Raw genomic sequence first — 12422 nt, 5'->3', positions numbered from 1 at the left:
ATCATACAGGCATTCAGGCTCCCGTTCACGACACAGCATTCACCTACGGTCAAACAGGCTCAACAACTACGGACGACAACAACGACAAGAGTATAATACCGGAGGACAGCAACAAAAAAACACTACTACTATGGGTACAACATCCAAAGGCAACTAATCTACATCTTCACGGGGCAACGGCTGAGTGAGAGGAACCAAGGACTCTTCTTCTGACACTTCTGAGGGTGGAGGTGCGGGCGGTGCTACAACACCAGTTATTCTTCTTTCTGGCGGGTGGATAGGGATCCCTTCCAAGATCGGGGCATCCCGCCTTCTAGCAGCCAACGTCCTCCATTCGGCCCTGGTGAAAAGATAGGCCACCCGCAGCTGATGAACATGCCGATCTTTGGCTTCCTTCAGGGCTTCCGATATGGCAGTCTCCTGGCTCTCCGCAGCTACAGCACTAGCATGCGCTTCGGCGAGCTGCACATGGAGCATCCGGTTGAAGATCTTGGCTTCCTCGGCACACCGAAGGCATGCCCTCAGCTCCAAGGCTTGACGGTCATACTGCTCATCCAAAACGAGTAGGTATGTGGTCAAGTGCACCATGGTGGGACTGTCCTCTTACACATCTCGTCCTTGCAAAGCCTCCATGCGGGCCCTCCATGCCTATCGATTCTTGTCCAAAGGAGGAAAGAACCGCATGGGGGTACGGGCAATTGGCTCCTCATAGATCTGGCAGAGGTACCGCAAGGCTTTGTGGGCCACAACCTGGTAGGTGTCGATGAAGTGAAACCCAGTTGTGGTCACACTCCAGGCTTCAGTGAGGTCGGGGAACTCTTCACTCTTCCCGATGTAGATGGTAACCTCACACCGCTCGGTGCCATGCTCCTCATACTCATGGCCCTCATACTCGGGGTGATTATTGACTCCGAGCTTTTGCAGGGTGGCATACAAGATTCTAGGAAAACCCTCAACGTTTAGGTAGTAGGTACTAACCTAGGCTCCTGCCATCTTTGGCGGTGGTTGTAAGGAAGGCTGAGCGAAAAGCTAGCTCAAAGGAAAAGCTAAGCAAGCTAAAGTGCGCCGAGTGGTGGTACCAATGGCTAAGCCAGGCTCTACTTATAAAGGCAGAGCATTCAGTGGTCCTGGCGTGGTTTACCAGGGTTCCCGCGCGAGATCACTACGGTGAATCGACCAAATTCCGCACGTTCAAGGCGAGCGACATGCGATGCCATTACTGACTAGTACGACTGCAGAGCAAGGGTCCGACAAGAGCGCAGAAAGGGGTATGGGGAGACGTGGGTCACGACCGCGTGAACCATAGGCGAACGCGAAACACGAAGCCACAGTGCAAACCTAACTCTAGAACAGCAACGAGTCATTTGTGCACAATACGACACGCGTGACACATATGGATGGTGTATCTACCAGCAATACGAGCGCTACAATGCACAAACGAGATATGCATGAATGCACGTCCTATACGTCCTTCCACTGTTGCCAACATATAGGGCAACCGTTCTTAGATTTTTGGCACATCGTTCTCTCCCTGTAACTAGTCGATACTATCAAACTATGCTCGAGTCAGTGTACCTGCAGAAACTTGATTAAGTCTACCTAAGTTAGCAGAGTGCCATCTATCCTGGATACATAACCATAGTAATAGGGCTACTTATATAACTTCGCATACAAACGTCCTAACTTTTTGCAAAAACATGTTGTCAAATTTTTGCTTAGAAAAGGTTTTCGAAGCCTTATTTCCTTATTTGCGCTCTGATACCACCTGTGGTAGAACCGCCTAATCTAATGCCTCACAGGAGTGCAGAGCTGCGCGCGTACCCACAAAGGAAAAATGGGAACGACGGGCTGCACGGCTGCAGAAAAGAACGAGAAAAAGAGAGGAGTCACATTGCCGACAAGGAAGTGACCTGGCCAGACTTTCATTAGCGCACGGACATCGCGGCGTGTTCGGCAGAGTTGCAGAGCGATGGGACAATGGAGGTAGACGGCAGAGAAAAGAATGAGCAAGAGAGTAGTCGGTCAACTATATAGTTCGGTTTAGAGAGGACAGTGCACTTAATGCCACAGTTACACTCAGAAGCACGTTTTGGAGTATAGTAGCGGTACAACTAGCTGACATGACCCAAGGACAGACACCCAGTTCATAAATGCTACAGCTGCACGGTGGATCACTGTGGCCACTTGCTCATGCATTCATGAGGCCCCTGCATGCTGTGACTCTTCATTACGTCCCTACACTCTGGCCTGTTGAAGTACTAGTTACGTAACCTTATATATATATACTAGTTTACTAATTTATATATATACTAGTTTACTAATTTACATAAGTGGTAACATCTAGGCATAGAAAAATTTCAGCAAGTTCAAATTTAAATTTGATTCAAAAGCTATATATATATGTATATCGTTCTATTTATTAATGGCTTTTATTTGATTTATACAAGTTGCTTTTCCTGCTTAATCTAACAGAGCAAAACCGCTCGTCATTTACTTGCTAGAATCGTTATCGGACAGTCCCAACTATCTTTACACACTGAGTAATTTAACTTGGCGTTGATTTGAGTCCACGAAACTAAGTCACACATGATTCGCTTATCGCCTCAAGTACGTTTAAATTAAAAATTCCGAGGAACCCATTTTGAAAATCCGACTTAGGCCTAAATCGCGGCGCTAAAAAAATCATAACACCGGGGTGTTACATTCAGCGTCCGATCAATTGAAGCTGCTGCGTCCGGTCAAGTCAAGTGACCATTGGAATCGAGACATGTGGTCGTCTGCGAGCGACCAGACGCTGAGGTCCAGCGTCCGGTCAACACGACCGAAGCGTCCGGTCGGCCTGACCATTGCCCAATGAAGGGGTAACGGCTAGTTTAGCCCTTAGGGCTATAAATAGAAGTGGCCTTCGGCCATGGTTGGTGTGGAGCACCTTGGGGGACTTTGTGTCCATGCTTGAGAGTGCTTAGGAGCCCTCCATCTCACACATACTTGATAGCGATCATCCGATTGTGTGAGTGAGCGATTCTAGTGCGATTGCATCATGAGGTTGCATCGAGTGGCATTAGGTGATCGAGTTGCAAGCCGGTGGTGCTTGTTACTCTTGGAGGTTGCCACCTCCTAGATGGCTTGGTGGTGGTCTCCGTCGAAGCACGTAAGAAGCTTGTGCGACGCTCCGGAGAAGTGCTTGTGAGGGGCATTGTGCTCGCCCCGCGGGAGTCGTGAAGAGCAACTTTAGTAAAGCGTGTCATTGAGCTACCCTCACTCAAGGGGTAGGTTCTTGTGGCACCTGACGTGCGGGCTTAGCGGGTGATGCTAATTAGCCGCCGAACCACCAAGTGAGCGGTCGACACAACGGGGACTAGCGTGTTGGCAAACACGTGAACCTCGGGAGAAAAATCATCGTGTCAACCTTATTCTTCCCGTTGGTTTGCATCCCCGTTACACAAGCTTGCAATTACTTTTATACATATTAAGCTTGTGTAGTTGCTCTTGTAATTAGATAGCTTGTGTAGCTTGCTAATTACCTTCTTGCTTGTGTAGCATAGAAGTAGCTCCCTTACGTGGCTAATTTGGTTTTAGTAACCTTGTTAGTCACATTGCTTAGGTTGTGTAACTAAGTATTTGCGCTCTCTAATTAGGCATTGGTTGCCTTATTATTGAGCATTGCTAGTGAGCTTAGTTAGCTTTGTGCTTTTGCTTACTAGCATGTGTAGGAGCTCCCTTATTGCTTAAAGTACTAGTGGCATAGGTTTGTGTAACCTTGCTCCTAGAATTTTTTAGGAGAGCTCTAGCTAGCCTGGCACCTTAGTTTCATAATTAGTATCTTTGCAAGGTGCTAGAGAACATAGATAGAGGGGTGTAGTCTTGGCTAGACCGATAGTTATAATTCCGCACTTGTTTCGGTTAGCCGACACGATTAATTTTAGAAAAGACTATTCACCCCCCCCTCTAGTCCGCCATCTCGACCCTTCACCAGTGATCATCAGTCAAAAGGAAACCACTACCTGGACCTCTAGGGTAATTGGCCTTACTGAAAGTACTCTTGTGAGGCAGTAAGTGCTTAAGCATTAGGTAGGTAGAGTTCCATCTAATATCCATGTCTAATCCAAACTTCCTAGGTCTAACACCACTAGCAATGCAATAACTCTTGTATGCAGCAATTCTTTGATTAGAGGAGTTCATAAAAGAGATTGATGTTCTAAAATCCTCAATGAGAGGATTCACAGCAGCCAGTGCTTCTTTCACAATCAGGTTAATAATATGACAAGCACATCATTGATGCAAAAATAGATCAGAACCCAAATATTCTTTAAGTATAGGTTTTAGTTTATCCATAGCATTTTTATTTACAGATGCATTTTCCAAAGTTATAGAAAAAACCTTGTTAAGTATACCATACTCAGCAAAGACAGATGCAACACGCTCAACAATGTTCTCAGCATTATGGGACACATCAATCAACCTTAAACCAAGTACCCTTTTCTCTAATTGCCAATCAGCATTAATGAAATGAGCCACAACAGATAAATAATCTTCTTTAGCCTTTCCAGACCATATATCAGAGGTAATAGCAACAGATGAAACATCATTATTCTTTAAATAGACCATTACTTTATCACGTTTCTCATTGTAGTATTTAAACAGATCTCTACCAGTGGTTTGCTTAGAGACAGGTGAAAAATTAGGGTTATGAGCAGTTTTAATATAATCTTTAAATGCCTTAGTTTCACCAATCATAAGAGGTAGGTCCAATCTAGCAAGCATACAAACAAGTTCAACACGAGCTACCTCAGCACTGTACTCCCAACGACAAATAGAACCATCAGAATTAAAAGCAATATGAGTCTGAGTCATGTCCTGGGACTTCTCAAGTTTCTTAGGACACTTAGCAAGATGTCGAGTAAGATGCCCAGTGCCATGAGCAGAATAAGTAGAGTAGCGCTTATGGCAATGAAGGCAAGTGGCAGCGAACCTGATCTTTCTACCTTTCTTAGTTTTGTAGTGCTTCTCAAATTCCTCCTAGACAGCAGATGTGGAAGGGCGATTAGAACCGAGAGGGCTAACCTCGCTCTGGCCACTATCGGCATCAGCCACGTCGATTGGGGGGTCAAAGTCATCGACGGGAAGGGGATCAGTAGCAGAATGGCCAAAGAGCACGGTAGCATCCTTGTGGACATCATCGTCCTCATCATCTTTGGCCATCCCGCACATACATAGCTCATCGTTCTAGGAGTGGTCAAACTCCCTGTCATCGTGTCGCCCGACGCCTGGGGCCATCTCTACCATCTCTGGTTCCTCGATGGCTGCCACAATCAATAGATAAAAGCAGGGTTAGGTTGGGGATTAGGGTTTGGGTGAGGGTTAGGGTTAGGGTTAGGGTTTACCCTTACCTCTACGGCCAGAGCCCCATAAACGACGACGATGAGACAGACCGATTACACACCCCTGGTACCTCAACGGAGACCGGATCCCTAGAGGTGGCGGTAGCCAGCGATGTGGATGACGAACAGATGACACAGATGTGGCAAGGATGCCGAGAATGAGGCTCAATCGACGTTCAGGGATGAAGAATAAGGGAACAGATAGAGATTGAGGGCAGGAACCATCGGATCTAAGGGAGAAGAGGGAGATTGAGGGCGAAGAGGGAGAAGAAGGAACCACCGGCCACCGAAACTGACCCCTTACCCGCCGAAAGACTCCATGGTGACGGCGTCGAGGAGCCTAGGTTATGAGTGTGGTGAAGACGTTATGAGTGCAGTGAGGAGCTAGGGTTATGAGTGCAGTGAGGAGCAGGCGAGCGACAGAATGAGCAGGGAGAGCCAGAGAGGAGAGGGCGAGAGGCTAGGGTTACGAGTGAGGGGAGTGGGGAGAGCGGCCGCATTGGGTGGCTTATATACCGGACCCCCCAGCCGCTCAGCGATCTAATGGCTCACGCCCCACTTCGTGATCCGATGGCTGTGAGTTGTGCCTGCCCCGTGCTGCCTATTGGAACGGGCCATGCCTGGGCCGGCACTACGGGCTGACCTTTCAGCCTAGGCACGGGCACGGCTATGGGCCAGGCTAGGCACGGGCACGGGCGAGGCTGGAACGTACTGGGCTAGGGCCGTGCTTTTTCACACTGGGCCCGTGCTAGCCCGTTTCGTGTGGCCCATTTGGAAATTTATAGATAGATGTGTTGCCTTTTGATTCTCAAAAAAAGAAGAAGATGTATTAGATTTTGGATGTGTCATGCGGTCACCTCCCCGCGAGCCATGAGGGAGGTGTGTGGGGCGTCTAGTGGTGCATATGCATGTGACTACAGCGGAACCCCAGAAGTAATAGGCCCCTCCCAATGGTGGAACAGCCAGGTGTGGTGGGGGTCATGCATGAGTTGCTTGGCTAGTCGGATCGGTGGTTTTAGATCTCCTAGCACGAGCAATGACCCAAGGCCGAGGGCGTGACCAGCACCCCGCCACTGGTTGCGATGATGCACTTCTTGGGTCCGGTTGGCCAGTTATTACAAGACTAGGAGAGATCTGGCCATGCACGCAAGGATTCCGACCTAGGAACTCTCCTTTGTCATTTGCGTTGATCGAACTCCTCCCGGGCAGTTTGACACGAAATGAGATGATACATGCCAGAATGGAGGAATCGCCCACGTACAGTACATGTCAGTATGGGACATGGTCCACGTAGGCATCACCATGGTCACTTGTTACCACAATGTCCAAACTCATGGCCCGCCCGTCTGGGCTCTTGGGCCAGCCCGCCTAGCGCTTTTTCTAACCTTGGCTCGACCCTTGGCCCACCGCTGAACTCGTCTCGCTAGCGGATGATCTCCTCCATCCGCTCACCGCGTCGCAACCCCGGAGAGGAGACTGTGCTCGGTCAATCACCACCTGGGACCCAGCGTCCTTGTGACCAGCTCCGGTGCGGCGTCCGCCCTCTGCAGCCCCAGGGTCCCCGCGATCATCGCTGCTGTCCTACTTCGCCACTCGCCACCTTGGCCGGCGACGAGCACCACCAGGACACTAGGTATTCCCTCCCCTTGGTCCTCCCTTCCTACTATGCGAAGCCATGCGCCCAAACCTTAACGTAATTTGTAGGTAAAACCGTGCGCCCAAACCCTAACATACTGTTCGTAATCAGATCTGAATCTAATTACAGGTATATATGCATGTATTATGCCTACTAACTTCAATTGCTTTGCAAAAATTATTGGGTGTACATGTGTACATCGATGTCCTTTACTGGGTCCGCCCCTGTTAAGCGCATGATAAAACCAGCATGACATAATTAAATTCAGTTTTGCTGAAACCTGGTTTGGTTAATGTATGGTAAAACCTGGACAATATGAGAAAAATCAGTTGTGCTAAAACTCAAATTACAGGCTTTTATGAAAAAATATTCTCACAAGTCCTCATTGTTTTGAGGTAAATGCTGATCAGTTATTCTCGTGCTTGTTGTCATCAAGATTCTTAAAAACTTTATAGGCCACTGCCCTGTCTTCCCCCGAGGCCTAGGAATATTTTTTGGCCTTCATTTGTGATAAAATGGTCTCCCCTTGCGCATTTGGCATATCTTATTGCATTTTACCAACTTACGATACCTACATTTAAATCCCATTGATTCTTTGTGACTAGGTTCTCTGTGTACTGAATGTTGTGCTCATACACATCTTGCGAGCTGCTTTGTTATATTATTGTACATTGTCTTTTGTTTGTGGAACTAATTCCTTTCCTTTTGCAGTTCAAGTAGCTCACTGATTCAGCTTTGATTATTCCTGGGTGACAGAACTATTGAAATTGGAATTATCGATTGACTCAACGTTATATCGTGTTTCCCTTTTTATAAACTAATTCACTTGTCGTTATGGAGTCTAGACATTTTGAGAGGGTATTATGGTGATTGATATGCGTTATTCCTGCAATCTTGATTGCATCCCATGTCAATCTGACAGTTCAATCTTTTTCCATTTTATGTATTACAGGTGGTTCTTGCAGCCTCTGTAGTATCAAAGTCTGGAAAAGGTAAGTTGGTTATTGCCCATTTACTGATTCTAAATATTATTGTTGATTCTTTAATGATATCTGTTTCTGAAACACTTAACGCTCTTTTAAATTTTTGTAGCTGTAGCGTATGTATATATTAAATCTGCCCTGAACACTTGCATTGTATTTACTTTTTGTTCATATAGCATATTAGCATGTATATGAGCCGTGGGTCTACAATCGTGTGAAAACAACGACACTTAAATCAACTTTGTGCAATAGGCTCTGTTAATTAGATTTATAGGTTTATTTTGATGCATTTAATTTTTGTCACGCTACGACCAACATTTTTTCTGTATTTGTGTGATGATTTTTTCTAATTGCAAATAATGTGTTGTTTATGTTTTTCTTAAACTGCAGCACTTGTTTCAAGACAATTTGTTGATATGTCTCAAAGCAGAATTGAGGGACTACTTGCAGCATTTCCGAAGTTGATGGGAACTAGAAAGCAACACACTTATGTTGAGACTGAAAATGTTCGTTATGTTTATCAGCCTATTGAAGCCTTATACCTACTAGTCATCACAAATAAGTAGAGTAACATTCTTGAAGACCTGGAGACACTAAGGCTGCTTTCTAAACTGGTATCCTGTTCCCAGTTTTTATGTTATATTCCTACCATCAAAGGCTAGTTTATACCGTTCAAAAGTCATGTTGTCGGCATCACAATATGGATTTATTTTTGCCATCTCTATATTATTAATTTTTGTTACTGGCATTGGATGCCTATTTTCCTTTTATACTCCCCCTCCTTTGTGAGCAAGGTGTCTGTCGGGCGGCATTTGACCTCACTTCTGCTTTTGATGAAGCCATTTCCCTTGGAAACAAAGAAAATGTTACTGTTGCTCAAGTTAAACAGTATTGTGAGATGGAGAGCCATGAAGAGTAGCTGTACAAACTCGTCATGCAAAGCAAAATAAATGAAACTAGGGATCGCATGAGGCAACGAGTTACTGAGATTGAGAAAAGCAAGGTTCATCCTTTCTTTTCCTCAAAGTAACACACACTTCTCTTGAATATTCAACATCAAGGGATTTTCTTTTTACCTGCCTATATACTGTTAAAATTGAAATTTTGTAAACATAGCCAATAGCTATGACAACTCTAAAAACATGCAAAAGATATGAGTTCGTTTGCTACTGCATTTATTTCCTAACATGGGATCTTTAATATAATAATCACTGTTTTATTAGTTATATTCCAGTTATGTAGTTGCTGATAAAATACTGAAAGATAGGACTACAGGAGTGTCTCTCGTCATTGTCACATTCTTTTATCAGTATATTACCTCTTCTATTGGTCTAACTTTACAATCTTGTAATCATGGCAATAGTCATTATTACTTTCAACACTTTCATGCTTGCGATGCGGGTTCTCCAGGTCATCGTTATTAATCTTTTATAAAATTTTGAGAGAAATAGTCATTGAGTGACTTATTTCGTCTCACAAACTATATTGCAAAAAGATAAAAAATGGTGAACTTGATGAAAGAGAACTAAGTTATTATATTTGAAAGTTCTAGATTGGAAATATAACACACCCATAAATTCCTGGAATCTTGATTTAAATATTTTGGTGTAAGTGTTAGTTGTGGCACCAGTTCAAAGTCATGCCTCCTTGTCTCTATCTTGATGTTTGCTATAATTTGGTGTGCCATATTGTGGGTAGAGCTGGGTTACTTTCTTACCAAAAAAATGGCAAACTATTGGACATTTTTCTTCTTTTGAATTCTTCGTTTATATTTTGTGGCACATGGGTCTTTGATTGCCTTTGAAATTCTAGTTAGACAGTGTTTTTCCTATTTTGATCATGGTGTTTTGTTTGCAGCATGCAGTACTGTCATTTTTCTCTTGGAAATTTAATATCTTCTGGAAGGAGTAAACATGGAGTAACCCCTGCAAAGCTTTTTTGTGATTAACAATGCTCTTTGACTAACGTGCAATTGTACAAGTATTGCACAAGATTATGACCAACATTTGGCAACTTGTTGTAATTTATGCAGATTAGTAGAGGCAAGACTGAAGATGCATTTGGCCCCCAGAGGACTACAAACGTTGTTAATGACATGAACACCAGAGGGAGTGGTCTAGGGGGTTGGGGAGTTGTTTGCTCAAAAGGCCAAAGGTTCGTACACAAACTAATGCATACTGAATATGTGGAAAGTCTGACGCCATTGATTATTTTAGTACTCATGTCGATGGTTACATTGATGGATAAGTCTCTGTGTAGGGCTACAGTTAGGACTAGCATCTTGGACTAGCATCTAGGACACTAGCATCTAGGACAGCATTTAGGACAAGCATCTAGGAATAACATCTAGGATAACATCTAGGACAACATCTTAACATCTAAGACTAGCATCTTGGCATATGCTTAGCATCTTGGCATATGCTTGGCTGGCTAGCAGCCTATAAATATGTATCCCCAACCCCTTAGGTTGGCATGACATTTGTGTGAGAAATAAACCAGAAAATTGCCCCAACTCCTAGTGTCATCCTCTCTCTATGAGAGTAAGAATTATGCTACTACTAAGAGTAAGAATTTAGCGACTGACAAGTGGTATCGGAGTCGTACAATCCTGTAGCCTGAGCATCTCTTGCTCATCTCCTTTCCTAGCCATGCAACAGCCCCAGCTGGGAGCAGCAGCAGCTCTGGCCGCTCTTGCTCACTCCTCTCCCTCTGCGCAAATGAGCAGCAGCTCATCTAAAGCAGCCCTCTCCCCATGTAGTAGCCCCCCGGTAGCGCATCATGTCCGCAGGGTAGTCTCAGCGCTCGGTCGCCTCGAGCACGCGGCGTTGGCAGGAGGGCAAACTTGCCGCAGCAGAGGAACACGAGCGAGTGGTGGCAGAGACCGATGCGGTGGTGGCAAGGGCGTCGAGGCTAGCAGCGGCAGAGCTGGCAGCAGCCAGAGCAGAGGCGGAAGCAGCGGCGGTAGTAGATGCAGCGCGTGTGGCAGCAGCAGAGGTCAAGGTTCTACATGGTAGCATCAGCAGCTCCATTTCTGCTGACGACAGAGTCAATGCGGACCTCGAGCTGCTGGGGAGGGAGGCAGCGCGAGCGCGGGTGGCGCAGTGGGTAGCCACGCATGCCCATGAGCGCGGCGGCAGCCCAGATAGGCACGGACGCACCAGCGGCGCTCCTAAAGGAGGCACGCATGGCGGTGGCACCCCTGGAGGAGGTGCGCATGGTGGTGGCACTCTAGGAGGAGGCACGCATGACAACGGTGGTGGACAGGTCGATGGAGAGCGTGGCCTTCACTGGCAGTGTGACTCTCTCTCCTCGGATTGATATCATGGTTACCATGGGCTTTAGGCTGTTGTCAGGGATGTCGGCCCCGGCAGTGGGTGGTCTACCCTCACTAAGACCAACTACGTCGAGTGGGCTACGGTGATGAGGGTAAAGCTCTAGGTGTGGCACATGTGGGAGGCAGTCCGGTATGGCAACATCGACTATGACCAGGATCAATGGGCGCTGGATGCCCTCATCGCTGTAGTCTCGTCCGAGATGCAGTTCTCGCTTACCAACAAGCAGACTACCAAGGAGGCTTGGGACACCATCGCTGTAGCACGCATCGGCAGCGACTGTGCTTGCAAGTCTGCATTGTAGGCACTTCGCAAGGAGTGGGAGAATCTAGCCTTCAAGCTAGGTGAGGACATTGATGACTTTGCTCTCCGTCTCAACACTCTGTTGCAGAAGATGGTGCAGTTCGGCGATGACACTTACGGCAAGGAGAGAGCCATCGAAAAGCTCTTTCGTTGTGTCCTCGAGAAGTACAAGCAGATGGCTCGCTCGATCGAGTCCCTGCTGGATCTCTCCATGATGTCGATCGAGGAGGCGATAGGTCGCCTCAAGGTCATCTACAGCGATAAGCCACATTCTCTCTCGGGGCCCATCACCACTGGTGGGAAGCTCCTTCTCACTCAGGAGCAGTAGGCTACCTGCCAAGGTGACCGGAAGAAGGGGGAGCCTTCTTCCGTGATAGGCGGGCGCAAGCATGGCAAGCCATGCAAGGCGCACAGAGACGCCCAGGCCGAGGCACGAGGACGTGCCAAGGGTGATGCCTGTGGAGGCACCTAGGGTGGTGCCACCGGCAAGCACAAGCTGGCACGAGATGACACCTGCTGCAACTGTGGCTAGCTTGGCCATTGGACCAAGGACTGTCGACAGCCACAATGCGGCTAGGCCCACGTTGCACAGGTGAAGAAGGAGGAGCCGGCTCTGTTCATGACACATGCAAGCATCGAGCTACCTCTAGCGGCACCAGTCGCAGCGGCTCTCCTCCACCTTGACGAGCCAAAAGCACGCACCCTCCTTAGCGATAGCTTCGGCAATGACAAGACTGACGGGTGGTGCCTCGACACCAGCGCCACCCATCATATGACTGGTCAACGG

At 46.9% G+C, this 12422-nt stretch overlaps 1 pseudogene; it reads right to left on the bottom strand.

The window, feature by feature from the left end:
* Positions 1-11003: 11003 nt before the first annotated feature.
* LOC136466045 (uncharacterized) lies at positions 11004-12176 on the bottom strand (annotated as a pseudogene).
* Positions 12177-12422: the final 246 nt, after the last annotated feature.

This window comes from Miscanthus floridulus, chromosome 7 (assembly GCF_019320115.1).
Source record: "Miscanthus floridulus cultivar M001 chromosome 7, ASM1932011v1, whole genome shotgun sequence".
NCBI classification, from domain to species: domain Eukaryota; kingdom Viridiplantae; phylum Streptophyta; class Magnoliopsida; order Poales; family Poaceae; genus Miscanthus; species Miscanthus floridulus.
This window is presented reverse-complemented; position numbering and strand designations above follow the sequence as displayed.